The sequence below is a fragment of the Struthio camelus genome, chromosome 26 (genome assembly GCF_040807025.1).
Source record: "Struthio camelus isolate bStrCam1 chromosome 26, bStrCam1.hap1, whole genome shotgun sequence".
Classification (NCBI taxonomy): domain Eukaryota; kingdom Metazoa; phylum Chordata; class Aves; order Struthioniformes; family Struthionidae; genus Struthio; species Struthio camelus.
The window spans coordinates 4,795,967-4,813,176 of record NC_090967.1 but is presented as its reverse complement, the minus strand read 5'-3'; the positions used below and the strand labels follow the sequence as shown (position 1 = coordinate 4,813,176).

The window sequence follows — 17,210 nt, the reverse complement described above, 5'->3', positions numbered from 1 at the left end:
AGCTCCCGGCCCTTGTGGCCAAGGCTGCTCTGGCTTAAGCGGGAGTCTAACTGGGAAGTTGGGCTCCTGGCCCTGGACAACAGCACCAAACTCCTATGCCAACATTAACAACAACAACAACTTGAATGAAGACCTGTACTTACTCAAAGCAGGGGGTGGCAGCGACTGTAGGTTGACAGGTGGAGGGGTAGAGGGAGAGGTGGAGGTTGGGGCTGGCTGCTCTCTGGCCACAGCTGATGGAGGACAACAAATATTTTCTGGAGCAGGCATTTCTTTTGCGCTCCTTTACACGCGTGCTTGCCAGCACGCAGCCGTCTCTGTACTAGAATGACACCGCGAGCATTTTTGGCTCAAGCTTAAAAAGAAGGAAGAGGAGGGGAGGGGGGAAAAAAAAAAAATTAGCACGTTATCATAGAACTGTGAGCAAACATCAGGTGAACCAGGGAATTACATCACCTACAAAATTTTGTTACACCACATGATTGGGAGTCAAACAGCAGCAAACTGCCAACAAGCCTGCTGGCACAAGAAAAAAAAAAAGAGGAAAAAAAATATTACTCCCTGTGTATAAGCCCATCTAGCATAAGTGCGCACCTTCAGGCACTTGCCTGACTCTTCTTTTTTTTTTTTTTTGGGGGGGGGGGGTTGTTTTTTGACTCTATGTTCATAATCTCTTGGAGTCAAAGATAATGTGTAGCCCTGACTGCTACAGAGCAGCAGCACAACACAGACCCAGCACCTTTCATTACGCGTGCATCACTCAGCATGGTGATGTTGAATCTCTGTCCAGTGTATCATTAAAGACCAGGAAGGACCCCCCCCCTTTTTTTTTTTTTCTTTTCCTATGCCCTAGTCATCACCTTCTGTACTGCACTCAGCTGCCTACCTGTGTGCTGGCTGTCTCCGCAAGCCTGTTCTTGCCATGCCATGATGCCTCTTATTTTCATCACCACTCTTATTTTCATTCCATCCTTTTTTTTGAAGCAGCATTCCCCCCCTCCCCGATGCTGAGCTCTTACAGACCAGAAATAATACTGGGGGGGGGGGGGGGGGGGGGGGGGGGGATTGACAAGGCTAACTGGAGCAACAGCCATGAACTAAGTAAAACAACCAATGTGCTAGGAAGCTAGTTAGAGACTCAAATGTTTAAAAATAAAAATAATTAAAAAAAAAAAAAAACCACACTGCTAACATCTCACCTTCTGATGTCCAAGGCATAATGCCATGCACAACTTTATCAGGAACTTAAGCAGCACCACTAACAGTGGTAACAACCACTCATCGCCCTCCTGCTAGTCCCACAGCAGCTTCAGGCCGTGCACCTGGGAGGCAAAAATGCACAAAGCAGCGCATGGTGGCAGAGCCCTCCCTCCTTAGCTGGGGACAGCTAAGCTTCATATAACTACCTATATAGATTAAATATAAAACTAGTCTAACATACAGACAGGCTGGGCTCCTCGCAGGATGATTCGGCTTGGCCACCTGGAGACAGTAGGACAGCGGGTGGCCTGGACACACACGGCCCTGCTAGGGGCCAGGCAGGGGCCAACTTGGACGCTCAGCGTTGACTTTGGCGCTTGTCTTGGCACTTCTAAATATCAGGTCCAAGTCTCACTTAGAACAGAAAAGCCAAAAAAAAAGGGGGGGGGGGACCATAAGCAAAAAACAGTTACTGCATATGAGTTCCTAGGGGCAAAGGGGGTGACGGAGGAGCTGCAGAGACCCCCCCCCCCCAATCTTGGCTCCACAAAACCTCCTGGCAGGAGCACTTGCCACCGACTTAACTCAGCACAATTTCTATTGACGCACGCTGCAAAGCTTTTCCCAGATCCATCTTATCGCACAAATTCACCAGCAGCTTTTACGCTCTTTGTCTCTGCTGAGGCCGGGATGTTCTCAGCTGCTGGGGAGCAGCAGCACCACGGCCCCATTAACAACAAGCTGCATTTGAGAGTCCCACTGATGTAACACTTCTACTGGTGTTCGTAAGCTGCTGAAATTACATCCTTGCTTGCGGTTTCTGGATGCGATACGCTGATGCGCCGGTGGTGTGACGGAGCATAAATTACTCCAGGCTGCAGGACGTGTGCGGCGCCCGTCCTCGCTGCAGCGAGCAAGGGACATTGGAGGTTTTGCTACACGCTCGGTCTTTCAGGGCTTGCTGGGCCAGACAGGATCAGCCTGAAAGCAGGCACACACCATTACTGTTTAATTTAAAAAAAAAAAAAATCCTAAGTGATGGTCTGTTAATGCCCATTTTTTTAGCTGGGCAGTGGAAAAGGTTTTGGAGAGCTGTTTCTTATTGATCCAAAGATCTTTTTCTAATCTCTTTCTTTCTCTTTTTTTTTTTTTCTTTTAAATCAGCTCAGACAGACAGCTTTGACAGCAGGTTTATTAGCTTGTTAGTACCTGTTTGAAGGAGTGACTCATTGCAGGAAATATTTTTACAGAAAAGGAGCGTCACCGAGGCTGTAGATCTGCAGACATGATTCCTTATAGCCAGGATCAGGCTTAAAATATAGATAGTAGTTTTACAAGGGAATCTCAATTGCATAGACCTCTTTTATGAAAGGCAAGCAGGGAGACATGCAGCGTGGAGCCTAATCCGTCCCTACCGCAAGAGGCTTCGCTGCCGCCTCGCGACCGGCACCCGCCCCGCGCTGCCCTTTCCGGAAACAGGGGGATCTCAAGACATTTTCTGCCATCATCTATATGCAAATCCTGAGCAGCTTCTTTTCAGTTTAATAAATGTCTCGTTAAGCCTTCGCTATCTCCTCTCCCTTAAACATAATGTTCTATTTATGCTACATCCAGAGGCTGATTCTGAATTATTCGTTCGCGGCTCGAGCTCAGCTGCTGGAAGGCCCCCGAGCGCCCACGGGCCCCAGCAACATCCCTGCGCCCTGGCACGTGGCAACCCAGCGCTGCTCGGGCATCGGCCACCTCGCTCGTCCCCCACGCGGCCGGTCGCAGATGCCGACTGCCGCAGGGTCCAGGATTCGTCCCCCAGATGCAGCCGGATGCCGGCAGCCAACTGGGTGCTGCGCCGTGGCCAGGGCAGGAGCACCCGAGGCCGGCAGCGGAGAGGCCTTGCCGGGGGCCAGGAGGGAGCCGGGCTCGTCCACGCAAAAAGCCTGAAGAGCCCCGTTCTCATTTATGCAAAGGCAACCATCTCATGCATCCGTCTCGATTTGCAACGGCCTGAATGCCAGATCACCCGGGGACTGATTTGCAAAAGTCGCGAGCCCCTTCGGTCCCCGCAGCAGAACAGGGAGTTTAAAGCAGCTGTAGCTGCAATTTACATGGCAGAGGAAAAGGAAAAGCTTTTCTCAGTTTACAGAATTACCCAAGTGGCAAACCAGGTCCCAGGCCAGGAGAAATTCTTCATTTCGCAATACGCTTTAATTATACCAAGAGAAGCAATAACAGAATGAGAAATCAATTCCTTTCTCCTCAATAAGACAGCTGCAAACTCCAAGTCAGTAACTGAACAGATGTAGAATTGAAATGGAAAAAGTAAATACTCTAGGAGGCACGGAGAAATGCGTCTTACCACCTCAACAAGTTCAGCCGCTGGGAAAGGGATACGGCGAGACCGTTCCCAAATTTGCCAATGAGCATGCAAAAAGCCGGGAGGAGAGGGGCAAGGCACGTCACCTCTGCCTTTACGGCCCGAAGCCCCTCGGGCTCAACAGCAGCTATACATTTCCACTTATTAACAGCGCTCTCTCTCCAGCCGTTTCACACATTCCTCCCAGTCCATCTTTAATCTGCCTATTTTTCTATTCCCCTTATCTGTCCATCCATCTGTACAGTAGAGCGATAACTCTAGATCCCTTTACAATTTGTGCAAAGATCAACCGCTGATGTTGCCCTCTCATCACGCCTTTATCTCTTGACAGACAGGCATGCACAATTCCCTTCCCGTCATTAAGGAGACGGATTCCTGATTAACAGAGTTCGCCCATCCATCTGTGTACGTATACCGTGATGCATACATACAAGCACACACATACATGCAGATGGCAATCTGAGATTAATAGGTTACACAAGGGTTTTATCCCAGGCTTACTGAGGATAATAAACCCTCCTAAAAAAAAAAAATTGTGTCCAAATGATTTAAAAAATCTTGTTTCTTTAAAAACATAACATTCTGCCCGAGCTGCATGTTAAGGTGTTGTTCAAGAAATGGCTAAACACTATTAATTTGGGTTTCCTTCCACCAGGCCTTCCTCCTCTCTCCTTCTGGTGGAGAAGGCTGAGCACCGTCCCAGCAGGACAACCACGGGTGTCACAGCGTGCAGGGGCCGGGTTTACTCTTGTGCCAACAAGAGTGAGCCAGAGACGTTCAATGTGTATTTGCCTTTTTTAGGGTAACAGATGCCACGCGTAATATGGCTCAGGGGGCATGTGTGCATTAAGCCCGAGGAGAAGAAAGGTAGCAGTGCCTTCTGGCACGTTGCCGGGGCCTTTAAAGCCACCTGGATGAGGCAGCATGACCTGTCTGCCCAGAGGCTGGTGCTGGGGAGACTCAGCGCTGATTGCTCCCAGCTGGGTACTCCACCACTGCCACGACCACTGCCGCTGCAGGAGCCCCAAGCTCCACTTCAGGGCTCCTCGTTCACAGGATCCACCACCAAAATGAGCAGTGTCCTGCTTTTTGAGAAAGGGAGCGGGTGAAGGGAGGTTAGCAAAAGTTTACGTGCAGTCTAACTGATCTCAGATTGGTTTCTGTCTGCCTGTGCTAACAAGCTCTTGGTTTGGATTCAAATGTTCTCACTCACAGCAGTGCCAAAACCAGACCAAAGCAGCTTCTTTCATTTTCCTTGGCTGAATCCAGAGACCAACAAGGGACAGACCGTGCAGTTCGGTGGAAAAGTGTATCTGTGGCTTCCATTTTAATCCAGACCCTCAGGAGGAACCCAGCTGATTTCTGCTAGACACTGGGGGAGTTTTCTTAATAAAACTTGACTATAGCTTTCAAACCTGACTCGGGATTACACAGTTATATCAAAACATCTGAAAAAAAGCCAGATTTCCAAAATGCCCTTGGGCTTTTTGCAAGTCATGTTCTTTTGAAGGCACCTCAACCATATTCCAAAAACCACTCGCCTGTTATTCCAAACAGGACGGCACCGGCACCGCTAGCATTACCATCAACATCCGAGGGAGCAGAAAGACAAACTCTTCCCCTGAGTGCCGGCCAGCAAACTGGAGCCACAAGTCTCCCAAAGGCACATAGCGACAACGAGCTGAACAGCGGCAGAGACCTTCTGTTTGGTTTGTTAATCCATACAATCATTTAAAAATAGATAAAACTAAAATAGCATTTTCCCTACTGCTACATTTGACAGACAGAAGAGGACGCAGCAGAGATCTATGCACATTCTCATTTCCAAAAAAGCAGGAGAGGAAGACTGTGAAATTTCAGCATCACATGCAGCCACCTTCCTTTAGCTTGTAGGGGGGAAAAAAATTCCTCCCCAAACCTTACAAAGAAATGAAGCTGGCAGAGCATTTGCCTTGGGGGCGGGGTGCCAACCGTTCCTGCAGATTGGTCTGGAGACGATAGCCGAGGCAGAAGGCACCTCACTGAATCAGAGCACCATAAATACAGCACAAACGGCAAAACATGATACCTGCGAGTGACAAAAAAATGCCTTGGGCCCTGCAGATATTTTTAGGGGTTAGGGAGGAGATATTGAAGAGTTACCTTAGAGGAGTGATCCCAACAGTGGGACAAACAGTGAGAAGCTTAAAGTATCTTGGGGGAGGACAGATGACAAGGGAACAACATTTACACAGACCAAGCCAGGAGGACTATGGCTAATAAACCAATAATTAGCATCCGAAGCTGCAGACCCACCACATCTCGCAACACAAATGCAACCGACCTTCATCCAGACAAGCTGAACTTCGTCCACAGGGAAGGGGAAGCCTCTCGGTGAGGACGAGCCCAGCACACGTCCCTGTCCACGGACCTGCCCCAGAAAAGCACGTGCAGGACAAAAGAGGCAGCTCAGCAATACACGATTAGAAAGGAGGCAGGGCTGCAAACGGCCTCAGGTGTGTGAGCAGGGCCACAAAGCTACTAGGCAACGCTAACGGCCTTCACCTGGCCACCAGGTGAAGAGCTCCATTCAGCCAGCCAGCGTTTCCAATTACAAATAACGATGGTACCATGCAACTGGCTGCCCAAGCCTGGCTTTCCTGGAATCACTTCCAGCCTCAGAGGGATTTTTACCGTTTTCTTTGCCCTACCTGACTTAGATCCTGTTAGCAGGCACGGGACGTAGCTCCACGGCCCAGATCTCCAGCCTGGCAGGCACTTACTGCCCTCAGAGGGAAGAAACAGCAGAAAGCAGCTGCCAGCAGGAGCTTTTGAAAGACACGCGTGCACTCAAAGAAATGCAACTAGAGCTGATAACTGTGAGCTAGGGACAAATCTCCCCTTGCGTTTTCTGCTCCAAGCAAAACACAGAGTTTTGAGTTGTCCCACTGAAACTGCAGGACTTGTGCAAGGCCCAGGAGCCGGCGGCGCAGGTGCCGACCCACGCTCCAAGAAAAGGGGGCTTACGACTCTCGCAGTCCGCTCAGAGCTTCCCTCGGCACCTGAGCTGCCCGTCCAATTTGTCCTAAGGTTCCTTAATCTGAAAGAGAAATGCAGAGAAAATCTGCTACAGCTTTCACACAACCAAAAGGATCTTAAGAATGAACGAGTCCCACGACTCTTTGGAGTTTTTAGGAATGCATTTCCCACAAAAACATGTTTCCAAAAAGAAAAAAGCAAAAACAAAACTGGTTGTTGACCCTCACATTTGCGGCCTCGGAGGCTGTTATAGTCAGCAGACGGCACTCAGACTCCCAGATACCTCTACCAACACTTACAAAGTTACTTACCAGTCTGGTGCCTCTTCTGTCCCTATTCTCCCTGAAAACCAGGACTCAAAGTGACCAGTCCGTTCCTGCAATATTCATAGCCAAGCTCAGAAAATGTCAGAAACGACTTAAAAAAAAAAAAAATCGCCTGCCTGTAGCATGCCAGTAAGGAAGGTGTCACCGGAGGGAGGAGGGGACCTGCTCCGTGCACCGAGGTGACTTGGGGACTACAAGAGCAGAGCTACCGGGCAACGACTGTCTGCGGAGAGAGCGCAGCTGCAAAAGGCGACTCAGAGAGGCATTTCGACATGGAAGCCCTAAACAACTCGGGGCACGAAGCAGGACGTCGTTTAACGCACACCTAGACGCGTGTCTCCAACGTTCACGTGACTACCTCGAGGTAGACAGGCCCCATCTCCTGGACTGATTGATTTGTACGAACGCACGGAGGAATTGCTTCATGGCGTAACGGAAGACTAGACACGCAGAAATAAAGCATCTCTAGAGCTAACCCTCACAGCTCTTCACAGCCGTAAGCGTTTCGCAGGTGTCGCCCGGAAATACCGAAATTCCACCTCTTCAAACGGTGCAAAACGCTTTCGCAATTTCTTGGCCTCAAACGACTCACTCCCCGTTTCCCACTACCGTCCTAAGGCGCCAAACAACTCGCCTCCCTCCGCTTAGGGATCTCGGACGTTTGGGCGGTTTTTGTCTTTCAAATCCATCCGGAGACGGGATATGTTTGGCCTTGCTTAGCCCACGTGCAATTACTGAACTTCGGACCACCTCTGTCTTGCACACAACGCAATTCGGTACGTCTCTCCATCACCCTCCCTGCTCCGCTGCCAATAGGCATTTTACGATATCAGTTCTTAGCTGCTTAACAGTTATGATGGGATTTTTTTTGAGGTTGAAACCTAAAAATAAAACAAACTAAATTACTATTCCACCAGGAAAAGCTGACTCAAATTGCCGCACTATTTTCTTCTATCTAAATAATGTTTAAATTTTAAAAGGGGGGGGAAAAAACGTAATTACATCTTTGTATGGAAGATCATAAATCACATAATTACAATGGGAACCTCTGCATCTTTCCAACCGAGTAGAAGCAGACTACACAAGTTCTTATCTCATTACAGTTTAATTAAGAATTATGTTTGAGCATCTTCTTTTTAATTATCACAGAGCCCAGATGACTGCTAATCTTTTCTTTTTTTTTTTTTTTAAACCCAAAGTGAGGGAGGGTGTGGTCCAAAATGGGCGCTAATGAATTTACAATTTACTCTTTGGGGAACTTTAATAAAATTACTCCACACAGAAGATTAACACTGATAAAGCGAACTTCCAAAGAGAACATTTGGCTGCTTTCAATTAGCATCACGCAGCTGTCGGGAGCGTAGGACGGGGATGCTGACGCACTGTTTTTCGGGGCAGGGACGGGAGTTTCAAGGTGGGAGAGCAGAGGGTGAGGTGGCTTCAGCATCGCAGCTGCAGCACCGCGCTGCCCGCCGTTTTGCAGGCTGCAAGCTCAGATCTCAATGGATGCAAATGCTACGTGCTTTTCTTTGGGAACCACCTCTGCTTTGCAAGGTATCGGGGGGCAACTCAACCCACTGGTGCAAAATAGCTACCAATATACCAGGAATTGCTAGGACAGGGTTTGCATCCCTCATCTTGCAGTGCTACCAAAGAAGCAAGGCTTCGGGGAGGACTCCAAACCTTCCCAGTGGTGGCTGGGGACCGCAAGAGAGTAAAAGGAGGTGATTCACCTCTATCCACCACCACGCGGCTGGAGGGTTTGGAGTCACAGCTCCAGAGCCAGGCGACACTGCAATCCCGACGAAGCGCCGCACAGCTCCCTATCTGCTCCTACAGCAAAGAGTCCCGAGCAGGCTTTCCACACCAGCGAGCAGGAGCGGAGGGGAAACGCATGACAACTCCTTCCGCAGCTTCCAGGAGAAATCAGCACCTCTGCCTGCAGATGATCCCAGCCCTCTACAGCACGTGCAAACGATTCCTTGCCCACCAGATACAAAATTCAGCAACTGCAGATCCTAATGCAATGCTTCACCCCTAGCATATATCTATCCCTAGCATATATATATATATATATATATATATATATATATGTATCCCTAGGGGACATTGTCACAGCAGTCAGAGGCAGTGGGAGTCCTCCAGCTGCTAAGAGGATCCATTTTCCTCCTCTTAAGAGGAGGGGAAGGTTTTCCTGGCCAAAGCTTGTCACCGAGAGCCTGCGTACTCCACACCGCACTAAGCCCTGCTGACTCATCACCTGCGGTAACAAGTCGCAAAGAATATATGGTCTTGGGTTTTTTTGTTTTTTAAACCCGGCACACAGCAAACACCTTTTAATTCAATTGGTCGAATCGGCACAGAGAGATTATTAGTTTTCAGTAAGATTTGCTTCAATTAATTAGCTCGAAAATATCAGCAGAGCCAGGCAAGCAAAGAAAAAACAGAGATAAATCCCTGCCACAGCACTGCTTCATCTTTTAAAGGCAATTAACTCTTAGTTATTAGCTTTTAATTAGGGAATAATAATGACACCATTAATACAGTTTATTATACTTGTCAGCAGACAGCTGTTCCAAACAGATTTTACTATCAGATCTTGGCGGTTTTTGTCTGCTGCGCTCCCTTATTTATAAGGAGGGGGAAGCGGCTCCCCCCTGCCCTATCCGGGGGGCAGAGGAGCAACGCGGCGGCTCCCAGCGCAGCAGCTCCCAGCGCAGCTCCCATCACGCAGCAATCGCGGAGGGCCCCAATCCTGGCGGCCTCCTCCTCGGCGGCAGGAGCTGCCTCCCGCTCGCAGCCCCTTTCCGAGGAGGAGCGAGAGGGATGGATGCAGAGCGAACGTCAGCTCCCTCCAAAACTTCAAAGGAGCACGCGCCTTGCGTAATTCTCGGGGATTTTTTCTCTCTCTTTTTTTATTGTCTCAAATGGTTTCGCTCGCAGAGAGCTCTAGCGGCAGCGGGCTCCGGCCTTGCCTGCTCATTTGATGTCTCTCTCCTGGGTAATTCGCTTTGCTTTCTGCGCGCACTTCCTGAGGGGGTGCTGGATCTGCCCTCAAGCTGGTTTTGCACCTTGGCTCCTAACATCTGAGACAGCCTCCAGCTTGTGAAACGTCCAAGATGCCAAAAGAAATCACTGCTGTGTGTTGTTTTCTTCGGAGTTTGCCCATCTTTTTGGAAGTGCAGCGTGCATTTAGAGCACAGTGTAGGGAAGATTTGGAGGCAAATAATTGTTTTAAATAAATAAAGCCATCCAAATAAATATATCCATTCATAATCTCCCTACTGCTGAGTGCAAGCCACTACGAGAAGCCAGCTGCAAAGGGTGGAAGAAATCCCATGCAACACTTCCTTTTTGCCCCAAATTTGCCTTCAAACTGCAAACCTTCAATTCTTCTATAAGAGTAACCTCCATCACATCAGCCATGGCAAACTGCCTCATGTTTTCATTGATGCTTTGTTATTTGTCTACAGTGTCATCAAAATAAAATATACTCCAGGCTTGTAATTATATACTCTGCCATACATACGGGGAACCACATGTTCCCGTTATTTTCACCATCTTTTTTTTTTCTACCATGCCCTAGACAGACCTGTTGCATCTCCTTGACAGAGACTGCAAACAGTTCCCAGGGCAGAGGCCTTCCTAAACTTAAATTTTAGTATTCCTATATTATACAGTCTCAATCCTGATCACGCACGCAGGATGTTGCTGTAATACACAGAAATATGAATGCAATAAACTTCCCTGATGTAGGCCTTTCTAGAGTTAATAAATCATGAAAAGTACTGAGATCAAATGACAGTGTAAAATATTGTGTTGGGTTCCATTATTACAATTTTAACAATTTCTCCTCGCTCTGGACCAGAACAAGCCCTGAGGGAAATGCCAGGTTGTCAGGAGCAGGGAGGCTGAAGTCAGCACGGGGACAACACGCTCCTCAGCACCAAAGAGCCCGTTTGTGGCAGCTGGGCTTCCTCACCCAACCCTCTACAGCCAAGTCCCCAGGAAAGAAATTAGCCTGCTGGAGGAATAAAGCAGCTGGAAGAATCTATTTGCAATTTTCTACAGGAAAGGAGAGAGCTGTTAAATTGAAAGCAAGCCTGTTAGGAAGAAGCCGCTTCCCCTACTGAGAACTGACATAAAAATAAGAACAGAAAGGAGAGCAGAAAGAAAGGATTATAACCACCATCGTATAGATTTAGAAACTGAGGCACAAAGCAGCAAAATGTTATACCTGAGCCACAAGGCAGTGGCAGAACCAGCACTGCAGCAGGGGAACTGCAGCAGGTCGCAGCAGCTCTCAGCGCAGACCTGTTGTTGCAGAACGCAACTGGGCCTCCGAGGAGCTAATTTTGTACTCGTTTTCACCCTCTGCACTGACGGAGACTTCAGATTCCAGGTGCTATGCCGTAGGCGTTTTGCAAATTTTGTATCTGCACGCAATTTCCAAATCTCAAAACTACGCTATTTGCTCACACTGGTGACTAAGCCTGAATATTTTAGGAGAAACTCTTTCAGAGATCTTGGTGCAACCATAACATCATCTCAAGTGAGGGGTTTTGGGGCTCTGCTGTATCTGGGTAGAAGTTGGAGCAGGGAGAGGAAAACCAACAGACAAGCTGAAGTTTGCAAAACTTGTCCCCAAAACACAGCTGACACCCAAGATCACATGTTACACTTCACTACCACTTTTTTAATGTAGCAATAAACAGCTTGAAGCACAGGCTTGTAACAGAAGTGCCTTCTCAATTATAATTAGTGCTGTGGCAGCACTAGCACTACCAACAATTAATGACAATTTTCCTTTAGCTTAAGAGCTACCGTCTGAGATCACACAGCAATGTTGGGAGGGAAGCACCTCAGTTCACGTCCCCGCAGGAGGACAGATTCCCCAGGTTCTTCAGTGAAATATGTCAATGCAAAACACTCGAATACGAACAAAAGGGATCCTACCTGAGGCAACATCAGGAGCTCGTGGCAGGAGAGAACTAACTTACCCGTGACTGGAGTACTGCAAACGCACCAACGCCTTTGCAGAGCCAAACTCACCTTCCCGGCGTTGCCAAGGTTTGTTTAGAAGTCTTCCCTTCCCCACGCAGACCGGGGACTAGGAAAGGTGGGGTTCACGCGCCCGGAGGCCCAGCTTGGCTCTTCCCCAGGGCTTTGGCCCGGGGAACACAGCAATCACTTCCACAGCCGACACTGTGAAGAGGAAGGAATGACAGAACAGGTCACGCTTTGCGTTTCCCGGTTCGAACAAGGGATAACAGAAGAAAACTTGTCTGTAAGCCGGGGAGTGGCTTGGCCCCGGCTCCACGAGCCCCGGCGCAACGCGAGGGGAGGTCGGCAGGTGCCCCGGGCGGTTCGCACCGAGCCACCCATCACCATGTCATGCTTGAGCCAGGGGATTAATTTCTGATTTTCCTGCCACTCTTTATCGGAGAGACAGCTTTGAAAGGCACACATTTTCTATCCCACAATGGACCTGTCACAATGACAATTATATTTAATAGTAGCAGTTCAGCCTTGCCTTTCAGGGGCTCTGATTATGGCAGTAAATAGAAGCACATTAGAGAGGTGCTGGGAGTGACAAGACACTGACAGGCGGTATTCATACTGCAGCAGGGCACCGCAAAGGCCCAATCGCACTGCGGGCTTGACAAAAGAAATCCAAGGCCACGTGCCTTTTTATTGGGCTTTCGGTGAGGAGGAGAGGCGGGAGAATGAGCACAGAGGTTAAAAATACTCTCCAGGCTAAGACCAGAAGCAGCAAAGGGAGCACAGGCTGCAAAGGCAACTCTAAGAAAAAACAGCGTGCTAGAGGAAAGAGGTCAGCATTCGGTTTTCCCTCTTTCCAGGCAATCACTGCCGCGAGAAAAAAATATTGCGCTGCTATAACTAGACATGAAGTTTGGTCTTAGTGCTTTGAGATTAAACCTTTCAAAAACATAAAAAGGATGTTGGGAGCAAAGGGAAGCACCTACCAGCTTAAACCGCCATGAGCTAGGGAGGCTGCACGCCTGGGGTCTCTTCCCAGCTTTACGGCACGATTCGTGGGAAATCACCCGGCAGTTTTCAAAAAAAAAAAAAAAAAAAAAAAAAAGGGAGCTTAGTTCACAGAATCGAAGCTAATCGAAGCAGAATCGTAGCTAATTATAGCTACCGTAATGAGTCAGCGTGCTGGTGCTCGTGGCAGAGCACCGCAAAGGCCACGTCATCTGCAGGTACTCAGCCGCTCTGAAAACAGGGTCGCGGGAAGGGCTGGAGGGTGAATGTGAACACTTAATGTGAGACACTCGGATCTGAGCACAAACACCTCGATCCCAGCTAGAAAAAATGGGGACTCCTCTAACTACCATCACTACCGAGAAAAACCCCAGGGAAATTAATTTGGATAAAATGGCCCATACCCTTGATCTGAGAACATTACGGAAGTGAGGGAAATAACAGCAGTTAACAGGCAGCCAATTTTCTGTCCTCAGTAGTAGTCAAAAATCTTATGAGGAACTGTTTCTGCAAAACAGAAGTCCCTCTAAGCAGTAGGATCTCCCAGTTACACTTGCACTCGGGTAGATTGTTCACCATACGCTGGCAAAAATCTCCTGCTAATCACCCAACGCAGGCCACAAAGCCACCGGATCCTCGTGTTAATTCCACGTTACATGAGAGGCACCACTTCCTCGGCCTAGATATTCTCCAGTGCCTCTGAGCTATTAAGATAACAAAAAGAAACAAACTTCAGCTCTAAGCGGAGACACGAGGAAATCTGATTAGCACAACATCCCTTCTCCCCCATGTTGGTGCTTCGCCACAGTAGAAAATTGTCCAGTGACCCTTCTGTACCTACAATCAAGTCAAATTTGATCTTTCTAGTCAGGCAGATGAATCCCTGCTATTCTAAACGGCAGCAGCATCTTGGCTCGTATCATGGGTAACTGACCATTCGCTCCTAATCAAAGGAAATTTGCTGTGTGCTCTGGAGACAGCTCCATTAAATGAAGCACATGAGCAGTGGATCTGTCCATTTATTTATTTTTAAAACCGCGATCCGGGGCAGAGGGGAGGGTATCGCTCCTGTTGCAGAGACATCTTGGCTAGGAGCTCATTTGCTGCAGGGAGGATGCTGCTTGGGTATTAGCAGCTGGCATCTGTGATGGCAAGGCTAGGGTATAGAGATAAGCCAAAGTCAACTGTGCTGAAATACAGCCAGATTCTTTTTTATTCCACAGGAAAAGTGGCAAACCTGTGGCCACTCGCTAATTCCAAACAATATTTACACAGTGACCTTGACACTTCCCCCTCTTGGAAACAAAAATTTTAATTGTTTTGCTCCTCTAACGCAGAATAAATAACTCCTAGTAATTTTCTATTGGTGTGCAAGTAAACCAAGTAGTTATATTTTTCTGCTACCGAGGCTGCCAAATAATTCTAGCTCAACATCTCCAAATCATTTAGGTCCTGGCATTTTGCCAAAGTTGGTTCGCTTTTTTTTGCATGTCTGTGTGTGCCAGTACAGCTGTTCACAGGGTGAGAGCCAAGAGGGATGGCCTGAACAGGGCGCTGGAAATCAGGAACCTGCAGGAACTCACTTCTGAGCGCTTCTGCTGGGGTCTCAAGCAGGTTGTTCAACTTTTCTTCCCATTGAATTGGCAAAAAGTTAGCGCTAGGATCCACTCACAAAGCGCTGGCAGGTATCACCTGTATTAGGTACCCTGAGACAGAGATCGTTTAAATGTCACAAGGCTACGCTCAGGCACAACCTGCCACGAGCTAAACAGACAGAATTGTCCACCTAACCCAGGAAACACAAAGCCGACGTCACAGGATACAAGAAGGGTCACACGAGGTGCTTGTTGCCCGGCTTCTCCATGCCTTCCACCGATGGACACACAGGCATGTGCCCTGCGAAGCAGCAGAAACCTGTTGGACTACAGGGAAGTACGGAAATAGATGCGGTAGCTGTTATCACACCTACCTGGTGAGAGCGACAACTCTGGCCCTGATGAGCTTCCACGCAGCTAGTGCTCCCCTCTTGCTTTCATCAGTCAAAATACAACGCCATGTGCGGAAAAGCACTTCTCCTACAAGCCTGTACTGTCTCTCCAACTTGGTCTGCTTGCAGCTAGTCTGAAAGGGGGCAACTGTCTTTGCAGCCATTTGAATTACTGCAAAAACAGCGTAAAAACCCAAAAAACTCATTAGACTACCTTTAGCTAAATATAGGGCAGGGAAAAGAGACCTAGACAAGAAAAGTGACAGGGACTCACCTTCTGCAGCACTAGCAAAAGAACCTACTGCAGGAAAGTCTTCACCTTATGCTTTGAAAAAACGCTCAAGCTGTGGAGAGACTTGATGGAAGCAACCTGCTGCTGTAACACCATCTTCCCCAGTGGAATTGCGCCCACTGTCATAGAAGATATGCCCACATAAGAAGTTCCACTAATTCACCTCAAACTGTTTTTAAACTCAAACAGGCTTCCCACAGGTTCAATGCAAAGCTGAGTTTAAAACTGCCTCCGATTGCCTCAAGCTAAACCACTCCAATCAAAATAAAGGCGTTCTTGCAGAAGAGGACTGCACCTGCTTACGAATAGTTTTAGTAAACCAGTGCAATTTGTTTGAGTTAAAGGAGAACACTACTGATGAAGAACTAATATGAACAGCTAGGAAAGAGGAACAGAGAAAAATCCCCACAGAATAACCTCAAGAAATAGAGGTTCTGCAGAACTGGCCAAAGCGCAGATGTCTGTAGCATGTGGCAAGGATTTTCCCCATCATCTGCTCTTTCCCTAAAATGAACCCAATCACAAGATTAAAGTAACATGGAAAGGAAAGTAGCAAGAATACCAAAGTGCAAATGCTTGAAAGCTCTTGGTAGCCTCCCTTTTCCAAGCAGTGAATCTGGAAGCTGGAGGCCATCAACGGGAAAACCTTGAAATACCACGTGCAAACGTGCTCATGGAGATCCGCACACTGGAAATCTGCAACACCACATTTGCAAGAAGAACTGTTTCAACAGGACTAAAAGTTATCACAGGAAGTCTTCCAGGAATGCGAGTACTATGAGACAGCAAAGGACAAAACGGTGAACAGCTATCCAACCTTTCTGGAGACTGGGGCTGTCCATTCTTAGAAACAGTCCTAGCACCAGCAGTAAGCAACAGTCTCACCCCACAAAACGCTGCTATTTTTAGTCTTCTAAATAACCCTGTTCTTCACAAAAAAAAAAAAAAAAAAGAAGAAGAAGAAACAAAAAGAGTTAGCTCCTCCATTTCTTCTCACTAAGCTAAAGATCCCTCTTCAATCTGACAAAGCGGAATTAATGAATCTCTCTCTATCTACTCTTCCACTCTCCAGGCTTAAGTTGAAACTCTCTGTTGGCCTCACGACAGGAATATAAGCAGCCTGTTGACACCTGTCTTTTCATTGCTACTAGCAATTATCACAGAATGGCTTTATTGCACCTGTGGCAGTTGGTGACCCTGACTCCAGAAGGAACTTTTATCAGCTTCTATGCTACAGGTTTTAAAACATCTGCTTGTTGTGAATGCACCCTGCACATCGCCAGCCCCAGAAGAGGAGCTGAACTTCTGCAAAGCAGCAAGAAGAAACCGCAGTCCTTAGCGCAGGATGAAGCATCATATACGGGCATCTTGTCCACGCATCCAAGTCCGTTAATGGGTGTACCCTACGAGAAGCTCTCTTCAGAGCAGGACCAGAGCCGAGTGCCAGGCAGCAAGGAATTGCAAAGCACGTACCATTGAGCACGCACTGGGCACAGTATAATTTCCTATAACCCCGCGTTTTCTGTACATTAGCGTAGCGATCTCAACTAGGAACAGAAACCTGCAGTTTCTTTGGGAGGTTTGTGTCAAAATGTCTGTTCCAGCTCTGCGAGGCTGTGATAGAGTGACAAAAGTTTGATCCATGCCTTTTGATCACTGATCCAAGCAGTTACTTGGAAATATGTACTACTTCTTAAGACATCTTTAAAATTGTATTAGAGTACTTCGGATTACAGTAATACAGCAACCTTAAATTCAAAGGTAAGGTCCGTGCTGGTGTAAATTCTAGAGACTCCAATGGACTTTACATCACTGAGGCTTTGCCTTCCGTATCTCCCCACTAGTATGATTTCCACAGATTATCTCAAGAAAATCTATTAAGCCGCAAAGGACTGAAAGTTGGAGTTTTCCTTTCTTTCACATAATCTGCAGCATTAGCCTCATGCTGTAACAATTTGAGAGTTATTTGTAGAAAAGTACCAGGGCTCAAAGGGGGAAATGAAGGTG

General features: G+C 47.8%; 1 long non-coding RNA gene across 1 annotated transcript; it reads right to left on the bottom strand.

Moving 5' to 3' along the window:
• Positions 1-144: 144 nt before the first annotated feature.
• On the bottom strand, positions 145-15,784 carry LOC138062295 (uncharacterized). The gene is made up of 4 exons (XR_011136348.1): positions 15,186-15,784; positions 14,894-15,083; positions 11,968-12,120; positions 145-355 (listed from the first exon to the last, which is right to left on the bottom strand). It is a non-coding gene; the product is annotated as an uncharacterized lncRNA (long non-coding RNA).
• Positions 15,785-17,210: the final 1,426 nt, after the last annotated feature.